Raw genomic sequence first — 11,231 nt, forward strand, 5'->3', positions numbered from 1 at the left:
GCCAGGTAAAGAACATCATGTTAAAACACTGGCATGTTCTAAAAAGTGAGCCATCACTTAAAGAAATCACCTCCAACCTTCCTCTGATATCATTTAGAAGACCGCGTAATATCAGAGATAAAGTTGTTCATAGCTATATGCCCCCGGCTGCAGCCCCTAACACTTGGCTACCGGGGCCCCCTGCTGGTTTCTATTGCTGTGGTCATTGTTCACAATGCTCCAATACACACAAAGCAAAACTGTTCTTTCATCCCCTCAATGGGACCAAATATGAAATAAAATAATTTATATATTGCAACTCCACTCATGTTATCTACATGTTGAAATGCCCTTGTGGTCTAATATATGTAGGCCAGACAAAACGAGCACTCAAAATCAGGATAGGTGAGCATAAAACTGCCATACGTAACAAAAATATGGATTATGCGATGGCACGCCACTACTCTGAAGCCAAACATGGTTCGGTCTCCTCCCTAAAGTTCTTGGGCATCGAGAAGGTGAAGCCACCCCCTAGGGGTGGAGATATGATCAATAAACTCCTGAGAAGGGAAGCATTCTGGATCTTTACCCTCAATGCAGCATCCACTGGAGGAGTTAATGACCAACCTAGCCTTTCATGTTTCCTCTAATGTCTTTCTCCTCTTCTCTAACAAACAGCCATAGACAGACAATTACCCAGGCTACCCATGACAACATCATACTACATGTTGGCACCAACAATGCTAGGTTTAAACAATCGGAGATCACAAAGCACAGCATAACTAGGACCTGTGCTTTTGCTAGCAATATGAGTCGGCATCCATTAATTGTCTCTGGTCCCCTCCCTGTCACACTTAACTCTGACATTTTTAGCAGGCTGTTTTGGCTCAACAACTGGCTGGCCAAACACTGTGCTGATAAGGGCTACCTATTCTCAGATAACTGGCCCTCCTTTAGAGGCATGACTGGCATGCTTAAGATGGATGGCATCCACCCTACCCCATTGGGCGCCAGCACTTTATCAAAAAACCTGGATAGTTGCCTACGGCAAACCCAGACTGCTATCCTTGATTGACAGTTTCACCCACAACATGCAGGGCCACAGGCTGCTAGACAGCCTGTTAGTTCTACTTGTGCGGTTATGGAGTCTGCTAGTTTAATTAACTTAGTCTATCCAATACAGACTGTGCTCCGTCCGCGCCGCACTATTACTAGTAACCGACCCATAAACGCTCTGCAATATCCTAACCCAAACCTTATTGTTATTAATCCGATTGTTACCACCGCCGCTCCGTCTCCGTATTATACCACGATCTCTCAAATTAACACAGTTTCTCTTCGTCGCTCCGTCCCCTCACGCCGCTCTCGTCCACCCCCCAAAACGTTAAACACCAACCTCATTGAGATTAAATCTACTCCTGGTATCGAATGCTCTAAATTAACTAACATTGATGATAAATCTATTCAATTTGGATTCATTAATATCAGATCAATCACCAATAAAGCCCTCCTGGTCAATGACTTAATCATTGAACATAATATTGACGTTATGGGATTATGCGAAACCTGGCTAAAACCGGACGTTGTTCTTCCACTCATTGAAGCCTCCCCCCCTAACTTTGACAATTCGCATGTTGCCAGAATGTCAAGAAATGGTGGGGGCGTTGGCCTAATTTATAACTCAAATCTAGGTCTTTTGCAGGATCAAAAGTATAAGCTCCTATCTTGTGAGATACTTACTATGAGACATTCTAATATAGCTGGCCTCGGAGCCTTCTACCTAGTTATGCTCTACCGCCCACCTGGGCCCTATTCATCTTTTCTTGATGAATTTTCCAATTTTCTCTCTGACCTCGTAACCCGCACGGATAGTATCCTTATCATTGGCGATTTCAATATTCATGTTAACCGTAAAGCTGACCCACTCTGCAAAGCCTTTCTATCTTTAGTCGACACCCTTGGCTTTGCTCAGCTGGTTCATGAACAAACGCACTCTAACGGCAACACGCTTGATCTCGTCCTCGCTCGTGGGATTAACGTCTCAGATCTGTCAGTCATGATATACCCTCCAGCACTGTCAGATCATTATCTCATTAAATTTAAAATAGACCTGCCCCTCCGGCAATCAAACCTAGCCGATACCTACACCGCCCGGCGTATCGATAGTTCTACTCCCACTGAACTCCCTGATTTGTTATCGGGGCCGCTTTCCTCTCTCCCAGAGCGGATCGACTCCATTAATGAATTCACAAATCAATTTAAATCAATCTTACTCGCCTCGCTTGATTCTATCGCACCTCTACGTACTAAAATCCGTCGCCCTAAAAAACCCTCGCCTTGGTATACTGACGATACACGCGCACAAAAATTAATATGCAGAAAACTAGAACGTAAATGGCGATCATCCAAGCTTGAAGTCTATCGACTAGCTTGGAGTGATAGCCTACTAAAATACAAATGTATGCTCTCCGCTGCAAGAGCCTCCTACCTATCAGATCTTATTAACACTAATAAAAATAATCCTAAATTTCTATTTGACACTGTCGCAAATCTTACTCGCAAACCCTCCCCCAATACAAACTCTCCATTTACAGCAAATGACTTCCTTGACTTCTTTAACCGTAAAATTATCTGTATTAGAGATGAAATTAGCAACTCTCTATTACTCACAAAGGGTGCTAACCCCTCTCCTAGCCCTGTCCTTAGAACCTTAGACGAGAGTACTATACTCTCGAATTTTGAGACTATCTCTCTAAATGCACTTTCAAAAATTGTACTTTCATCTAAATCCACAACCTGTTTATTCGACCCTCTCCCTGCAAAGTTGATTAAGGAACTCCTTCCAATACTAGGCCCCCCCTTACTTAACATTATCAATAGCTCCCTCTCCTCTGGCATTGTCCCTACCTCCTTCAAATCTGCTGTAATCAAACCTCTACTTAAAAAGCCAAACCTTGATTCTGAGGTTCTTAACAACTTCAGGCCAATCTCAAATCTCCCCTTCCTCTCTAAAGTTCTTGAAAGAGTAGTCTCGACACAATTAACTGACTACCTCTCACATAATAAACTTCTCGATCCCTTTCAATCTGGTTTTAGATCACTCCATAGTACTGAAACTGCTCTTACAAAAGTAACCAATGACCTTCTCCTTGCGTCCGACTCTAATTTCTCCTCTCTTCTCATTTTATTAGACTTAAGCGCAGCCTTCGATACAATCGATCATAAGATCCTCCTAGACCGCTTATCTAACTACGTAGGTATCCGGGGCACTGCCCTATCCTGGCTAAAGTCATATTTGTCTGATAGGACACACTGTGTCTCATATAAAAATATTATGTCCACTTTCTCCTCAGTGAAGTTTGGTGTACCGCAGGGATCAGTCCTGGGTCCCTTACTCTTTGGAGTTTACTTACTGCCTCTTGGCGAAATTTTCCGTAGATATGGCATTAACTTTCACTGTTATGCCGATGATACCCAAATTTATATACCAATTAGACCAGACGATCGCTCTAAACTCGCTAATCTTGAATCCTGCTTAATCGCTGTTACAGACTGGATGTCAAATAATTTCTTACGACTAAACGCCAACAAAACTGAACTACTAGTTGTTGGCCCAAAAACCCAACTTCCATTTCTCGCTGATCTTAGTCTGAACATTGAGAACTGCGTAATTACTCCAAACTCAAAGGTGAAAAACCTAGGTGTTACCTTTGATCCTACTCTGTCATTCGATGCTCACATTAAGGATATCACTAAAATAGCTTTCTTTCATCTTCGCAATATCTCAAAGATCCGTCCCTTGCTAAATGCAACGGATGCCGAAACCTTAATACACGCCTTTGTTTCATCTAGACTCGATTACTGTAACGTCTTATTCTCTGGCCTTCCACTTTGTAGCACAAATAAATTACAACTCGTGCAAAACGCCGCTGCTAGAATTCTAACTAGAACTAAGAAGTTTGATCATATAACTCCGGTCTTAATCTCCCTCCACTGGCTCCCAATTCAGGCCAGATCAGACTTTAAGGTGCTTCTGTTAACCTATAAATCTTTGCATGGGCTCGCACCTCCGTACTTATCTGAGCTAATCATTCCTTATGTTCCCACGCGTACTCTCCGCTCACAGGACGGTAATTATCTTACCGTCCCTAAAATTAAGAAAAAATCAGCAGGTAGCAGAGCATTTTCTTACCGTGCTCCACATCTCTGGAACCAGCTTCCTCTGTCAATTAGGGAAGCTGGCTCCATTGAAATCTTCAAAACTAGACTCAAAACCCATTTATTCTCCCAATCATTTGGTTGTGCTTGATAGTTGTGTTTGATGATGTCATTCTCTAGAAATATTTATTAGCTCTTGAGTACATACAATCCTGAATTGCTGAGCGGGCTGTCTCAAGCCAGCAATATCATTATAAACTTATACTTGACCTAATTTAATAATATGGCATCAGTCGACCCAGTAGCTTAGATACAAAAATCTAATAGCTGGTGAATAAACTTAGTCCTGAACTGCTGAGCGGGCAATCACAAGCCAGCAGTATCAGTATAAACTTAGACTTGACCTAATTTAGTTTTGTTTGTTGTAGGTCATGATTAACGGTCCGCATCAACAGGGCTGAATCATTGACAGTGGTGTTAGGTGGTACTTAGACCTGAATTAGCAGTATAGTATTAGTCATCCTAAAAAATAAAAAATAAAATCCTAATAAATTTTGTTGTAGGTCATGATTTACGGTCCGCATCAACAGGGTTGAATCATTGACAGTGGTGTTAGGTGGTACTTAGACCTGAATTAGCAGTATAGTATTAGTCATCCTAAAAAATAAAAATAAAATAAATCCTAATAAATTTTGTTTTGACCTAATTTTATTGTTGTCTATAGAGTTAGTTCCACCTCTGCGCAGATTCCCCCGCTCTCTTCTCTCTCTTCCCCTCAGGTGTCCTTCATTGGCCTGACGTACACCCCCGCCGCTGCAGCCCTAGGTCCGGCCGTCATCGCCCTAGCCACCTGTCGTCACTCTAGGCCATCTACCCGCTACTCCTTCTACTGTCTGACACCCCGGGCTCTTCACCACCACCGACCCCTATCCTCATCATCCTGGTCACCTGCCTGCCTAAGGGAAGGGGGGGACCCCCCCCCCCCCCCCCCCGGCCTCATCACCTCCAACTCCTATCCTCCCCTCCCCTTAATCACCACCTCCGACTCTTATCCTCCCCTCCCCTCCTCTTAGCTAGTATTCTCTAAACCTACGAACACTTAAAGACTACATTTTCTATTTCCTTTGGACTCTACTTTTTACATTTTCAACTCCCTTCCCTGATTTTAGGATAATTTAAAAACTACATTTTTATATCCCTCTGTTGGACTCTTTTTACATTTTCAATTTTCTGTTCTCTTGTAAATTTTATTTCCATAATAAACCATTTACAGAGTTTCACTGCCGGAAAACTCTGTTCATGGTTGAGCCCGGCATCTCTCGGCCTGTCTCGGAGGGGAGTCCCCGGATGGGGGTCCGCTGCTGGGTCCACTGCCTGGGTGGGCCCGCGTGGCCTGCGTGGCCTGCTCTCTCAGTTCCCAGTCACTAGCTGGGGGCGGGTCTGGGAGCGGGTCGCGTGGGGGGTGGGCTTACCCAGGCGACCATTGCTGGGCCCCTGTAGCACAACGACCTCACAAGGTTCCTCCTCAGCCAAGCCAAGTCACTGGGGCAATCCATTTGGTGGAAAGGTTTTCTTGCGTTCACTGGGGGTGTGGGGACGCCGCTGTGTCCCGGCCCGGCCTTCTCTCCCACGCCTTATGTGGGCGGGGGGCCGGGGCGGGGGGCATCGGTGCTCTTCATCACTGGTCGAGGGCTGCCGGTTGGTTTAGAACAGTTTAGGTAGGCGATAGATTAGCTACAGCCTAAGGCTGACCTGTTATAGTGTTCAGGCAAAGATCAGACTAGAGCAGAGTAGGATAGGCCAGATTAGGCTGTAGACTAGCTAGATACTATGTCCCAGCTAGCTCTGGTTAATGCTTAGAGTAGTCAGTTGCCTGATCTCCCCCCCCCCCTCTCTTTCTCTTTCCCCCGCTCCTTTCCCTTCTTCCCCCTCCTGTTCCCCACTCTCCCACATTTCCCACTCCCCCCCCCGCCCCCTCTCTTTCCATGCTCTTCCCTCCCCCGCCGCCCCTTCCCACGTTCCCCCTGCTCTCCCTCCCCTGCACCCTCCCACCTCTCCTTCTCTGTTCTCTCCTCCTCCCTGTCCTCTCCCCTCTCTCACATTCCCCCTGCACTCCTTCCCCTACACCCCCCCACCTCTCCTTCTCTGCTCTCTCCTCCTCTCTGTCCTCTCGGGGGGGGGGGGGGGGAGGAGGGGGCGGAGAGGTCTGTTCCCTCCCCTGCCTCCTCCTCCCGCGTTCCCCCTGCACCCTCCCACCTCTCCTTCTCTGTTCTCTCCTCCTCTCCCCCTGCACTCCTTCCCCTGCACCCTCCCACCTCTCCTTCTCTGTTCTCTCCTCCTCTCTGTCCTCTCTGGGGGGGGGGGGGGGGGATGTGGGACGCTCCCCCTGCTTCTCTACCCTGGCTCTCCCTCCCCTGCATCCCCATCTCTCCTTCTCTCCTCCTCCACATTCCTATCTTCTCCCCACCTCCCCCCTCTCCTCCGTCTATATTGCTCATTCTCTCCCCACCTCCTCCCTCCCCCTGCTCTCTTCTCCCCCACACCTCCCCTCCCTTCCCCTCTCCTGCTCTCTCCTCTTGCTCCTTCCCCACCTCCTATACCCTCCCCACCCCATCACTCTCTCACATTCCCCCTGCTATTCTCCCTTCTCCTGCGCTCTCCTCTGCTCTCCCCTCATTCCTATCTTTTCTATATTATCAATTGTTCAAATGTTATCTTTATTCTGTATATTCATGTTACTGTTGTGTCAGCTAGAATTAGCTAGACATACTTTCTGTGAAGCCCTCTGAGACATGCTTGTGAATTAGGGCTATATAAATAAACTTGACTTGACTTCTCTCTCTTCTCTATTTGACTCTTAGTGGAAGTCTTTATTTAGAACATGTAAATATTGTAAATAGTGATGGGTATATGTTAATTTGTGGTTGTTTTTCCCTTCGATATAGCCTATCGTCCTTGGGAAAACAGTGATACATGTATTATATATATATAAATGTTTCCCCCCCCCCACATTCATATCCCCATTTGTAATTTGTTTGATGTCATATTTGTGTCATTGTTATTGCTATTATTATTATTCAAAATGGCTGCTAATGACATCACTGTGGAGGAGGGTATATAAACCTCCCATTTTTCAGTGTTCTGCTTGACTCTGAGGAAGACAGACTTGTCTGTCGAAACGTCAGTCAGCCCCTTCTATTAAAATGTGCAGACGGAAAAGAGTGCTCCTGTGCCTTTACTTCGGGTAGTCTGTGTGAAGTGCCCAGGTAAAACATTACTTTATGCATATTGTCCTTCACTGTTGAGCACCAGGACCCTTTTATTCCAAACCTGGCTGAAGCGCGCTGGACTCTATTAATGTACTGAGTTTGCATTGTGTTGTTCATATCTTTTTGTGTTGTGTTGTTCCCATCTTTTTTGTTGTCTTATCCCTCATGGTTGTGATGGTTAGTCCTTTACACCTTATGCTTAGCTTTATACCTAATAAAGGTAACAGCTAGCAACTCCGCATTTAAGGGGTCTGAATAGATCAAATAAAAACTAAAAACTAAAAACTATATATATACTGTATAGCTGAGCTTGTATTGTGTTTGTCCTATCACAGGGCAGTACAGTAAGTCATCCTGTATCAAAGCTGAGCTTGTATTGTGTTTGTCCTATCACAGGGCAGTACAGTAAGTGATCCTGATGTACTCTTCTATCACAGAGCAGTACAGTAAGTCATCCTGCTGTACACTCATACTAGTTCCCAAAATAATCTCGCGACTCCCCAAGAGGTCTCAACCCCTAGATCAGAATCACTACTTTAGGTTAAGTTAAACAAAGATGGTAGTGAGTGATAATAAGTTTGATGACTTACCTGATACAGTCAGAGTGACTTTATTGCTCTCCTTTGTATGGTTTCTGTCACGTTTGAGAACACCAGTACACTGGTATTCACCACTGTGGCCTGATTCTATACGGAATTTGTACCGTTTAGACTCAGGGCTGAACTTGTGTTGACCATGTCTCTTGATTTCGTAAGTCCAGTCATCGTCGTCTCCTTCCCTCATGTCACATATGAAGGTAACAGACTCTCCAGTAAATACAGGGGACCATTTGGGTTCAAGGGTCAGCACAGCATCTGTTATCACTACACAAACACATACAGCACTACACTATTAGAAGATAAAATAAATATATACTGGAAATAGTTTTGTTTTGAGCTATATACAATTTGAAACACTTGGTCATGTTTTGCAGACCTGTCCTGTCATCACCTTGAGCGTGTCCTTGGTAGAGGAGTGTACTCATCACTAAAATAAAGATTGAAACCTCATCAGACACTATCAAACTGTCAAAATAACAATCAACAAAGTTCAAACAGCTCGACTTTCATCAATAAATATAAACATATTGATTACAGCCACAAGACTGTGCTCTATTCAAACTGTCAGTGACAATGGCTACGTTTACATGGACAGTTTCAATCCTCTTTAACTCAGAATTCGATCCCAATCCTCTTCAAATTTATCTTGTAAACACCTAAAGCAGAATGAAAACGGCCAATTCGATGTGAAGTCAAATTCGATGTAAGGGGGTGGTGTAGTTCGTTTCTCAATGCGATTGAAGTATTTTTCTATACATGTGAACGCTCTTTCCTCTACGATCCTCTCTAACTCACTGCGGTCTTTCTGCGCATGCCCGTTCCAGCTTTCATCGCCCGTTGATGACGCGCATAAACCGCGACAAGATGGCGAATTCTGGTATCATCGGTCTGTTGCTACTGAAGCAGCAGTATGATAACCACTTTTTGCGGCTTATTCTTCGTCTGTTGAGGAGGAACAGGGAGATAGGAAACCGTCGAAGGATTCTAAGAAGGGAGGCAGACGACGTATCATTTGCGAACAGCAGATTGTTGATTCAACGACTGCGTTATCTCAGCCCCATACCGCATCCCAGTCGCAAGGACAGACGGATGTGGATGAAAGTGCGCAGCAAAGACTGGTGGACCCGAGTTGTGTTGACTGAGTTCACAGACGTCGAGTGGAAAGAAAACTTTCGGTTGACCCGCAGATCCTTCATGAACCTCTGTGACCTGGTGCAGGGCTTCATGTCTCCTGCTGAAGCTACCGTCCGTGCACCCATCCCTCTTCATATGCGTGTGGCCATTGTCCTGTACAGGCTTGGTAGTTGTGCCGAGTATCGCCTTGTTGCAAACCAGTTTGGTATTCACAAAGCCACGGTTAAGAAATTCACGTACATGTTTTGCAAAGGCATGGTACAAGGAGGACTATTGAAGGACATGGTCAAGATGCCAAACGAAGAGGAGGCACTCGAAATAGCCAGGAGGTTCGAGGCCTCGCATCACATTCCTCAAATATTTGGCCTGATCGATGGTAAGTAGGCTATTCCCCTTTACTTTTTGATGCATCTTATTTCTGCTCATGTGCTTCGCTGTATAGAGTTCTGTTTGAGTCGTCACACACATGCACTTGGTTCTGTAATTTGGGGCCCTGAGTTTGCAATGAAGTTTGTTTGCTTATTTATTTAGGTACACACATTCCAATCCTTGCTCCTTCTGATGGCTACCGAGATTTCGTTAATCGAAAAGGCTGGACTTCCTACGTCCTCCAGGCCGTTGTGGATGACAGATTCATGTAAGTATTTTCTTCATGGGATGTTCATATTCAAAACAGGAAGTTCACTGCGTGTGACGTGTACATGTTGTATATGTTTCAAAGCGATATTCCCAGTTACATGGGCAACTGGAGGAGTTTCTCCATTTACAGATTTTTTTTTAGTATGCACATCCATTGAAAACGTTCATTTACATCAGAAGAACCTGTCACTTGATGATTGAAATTATTTGTGTCTTATAGTTTCAGGAGCATCAGCTGCAAGATGCCAGGTTGTGCCCATGACTCCATGGTTTTTCAGAACTCCGACCTCTTCCGAAGAGCTCACCTGCTGCCGCAGGTAAGCGTTCAGACACCATAGCTAGTATACATGCATACATACGTGTACCGGATGTGAAATGTGCACGTGCCTGTCCCAGGAGTGTAATGGTAGCGGTGTAGCAGACGAAGTGAAACTTGCCCCTTGATGAGACGCCTTGGCTGGTAGGGCCAAGGAAGATCTTCTTTGGCTCTCTCGGCCAAGGCGCTTACCTCATAAACGAAAGGTTGAGGGTTCAAACCCAACCCTGGGCAAGCCCTTTTACAGGGGTTACACATGCATACTATCATCACATTTTGCACGCCTTGCTTCTCAAAATCATTAAACATGTTCACATTTAGTCTGTATTAAACTTGGGAACCAGAAATTGATTTCACAAAGGTAAAATATATATACTCTATCTCTTTTCAGGGTATCAGGAACATCGAGGGGGAGGATGTCCAGCTGCAAATAGTAGGCGACCCTGCCTACCCACTCCTGGATTGGCTGATTAAAGGGTACCAGACATCCCCTCACCTGACTCCAGAACAGGAATCCTTCAATGTGTATCTGAGTTCTGTTCGTGTTGGGGTTGAGCAAACGTATGGTCTACTCAAGTCAAGATTTCGTGTTTTGCAAAAGAAGAGTGAATTTCACTACACATTTGCCCCATACATGATCGCTACCTGCTGTGCCCTGCACAACTACTGCCAAAAAGAGAGAGACCAGGGGAATCCCAACTGGCAGGATGAGATCGACCCTCTGCAGTATCCAGCCTGTCCAAGCAGCAAACAGGAATCCTCTTGCCAACAGCACCAGGGCAAGGCGGGCACTGACGCTGCATATGGCGCGACACTTCCCTCTCCGCACCGGACACTTTCATTAGCTCAACAAAGAGCTGCCACACCAACCACAGACACATACCACACTAGCTGCCAGCACACTTCTTCAATCAAGCTCTATGGAGATAGTCACCTAGTGAACCTCATTCTGTCTTAGACTCACAGAAAAACAATGAAGTTCTTAGGAATGAACACTTTAGTTCAGCTAGTGCTAAAATATTTGTTGATAACAGATCCTTGAAAAAACACATGAGACTTCACACAGGAGAGAAACAATTTAACTGCTCAGTCTGTGGTAAAGGTTTTAGTCGTAAAGGAATCTTGAAGACACACATG

The 11,231-nt window shown here is 45.1% G+C and overlaps 1 long non-coding RNA gene across 1 annotated transcript; it reads left to right on the plus strand.

The window, feature by feature from the left end:
• Positions 1-9,669: 9,669 nt before the first annotated feature.
• On the plus strand, positions 9,670-10,718 carry LOC310779240. The gene is made up of 3 exons (XR_014552822.1): positions 9,670-9,776; positions 9,999-10,095; positions 10,486-10,718. It is a non-coding gene; the product is annotated as an uncharacterized lncRNA (long non-coding RNA).
• Positions 10,719-11,231: the final 513 nt, after the last annotated feature.

Source organism: Poromitra crassiceps (assembly GCF_964638095.1).
Source record: "Poromitra crassiceps genome assembly, chromosome: 7".
NCBI lineage: Eukaryota > Metazoa > Chordata > Actinopteri > Beryciformes > Melamphaidae > Poromitra > Poromitra crassiceps.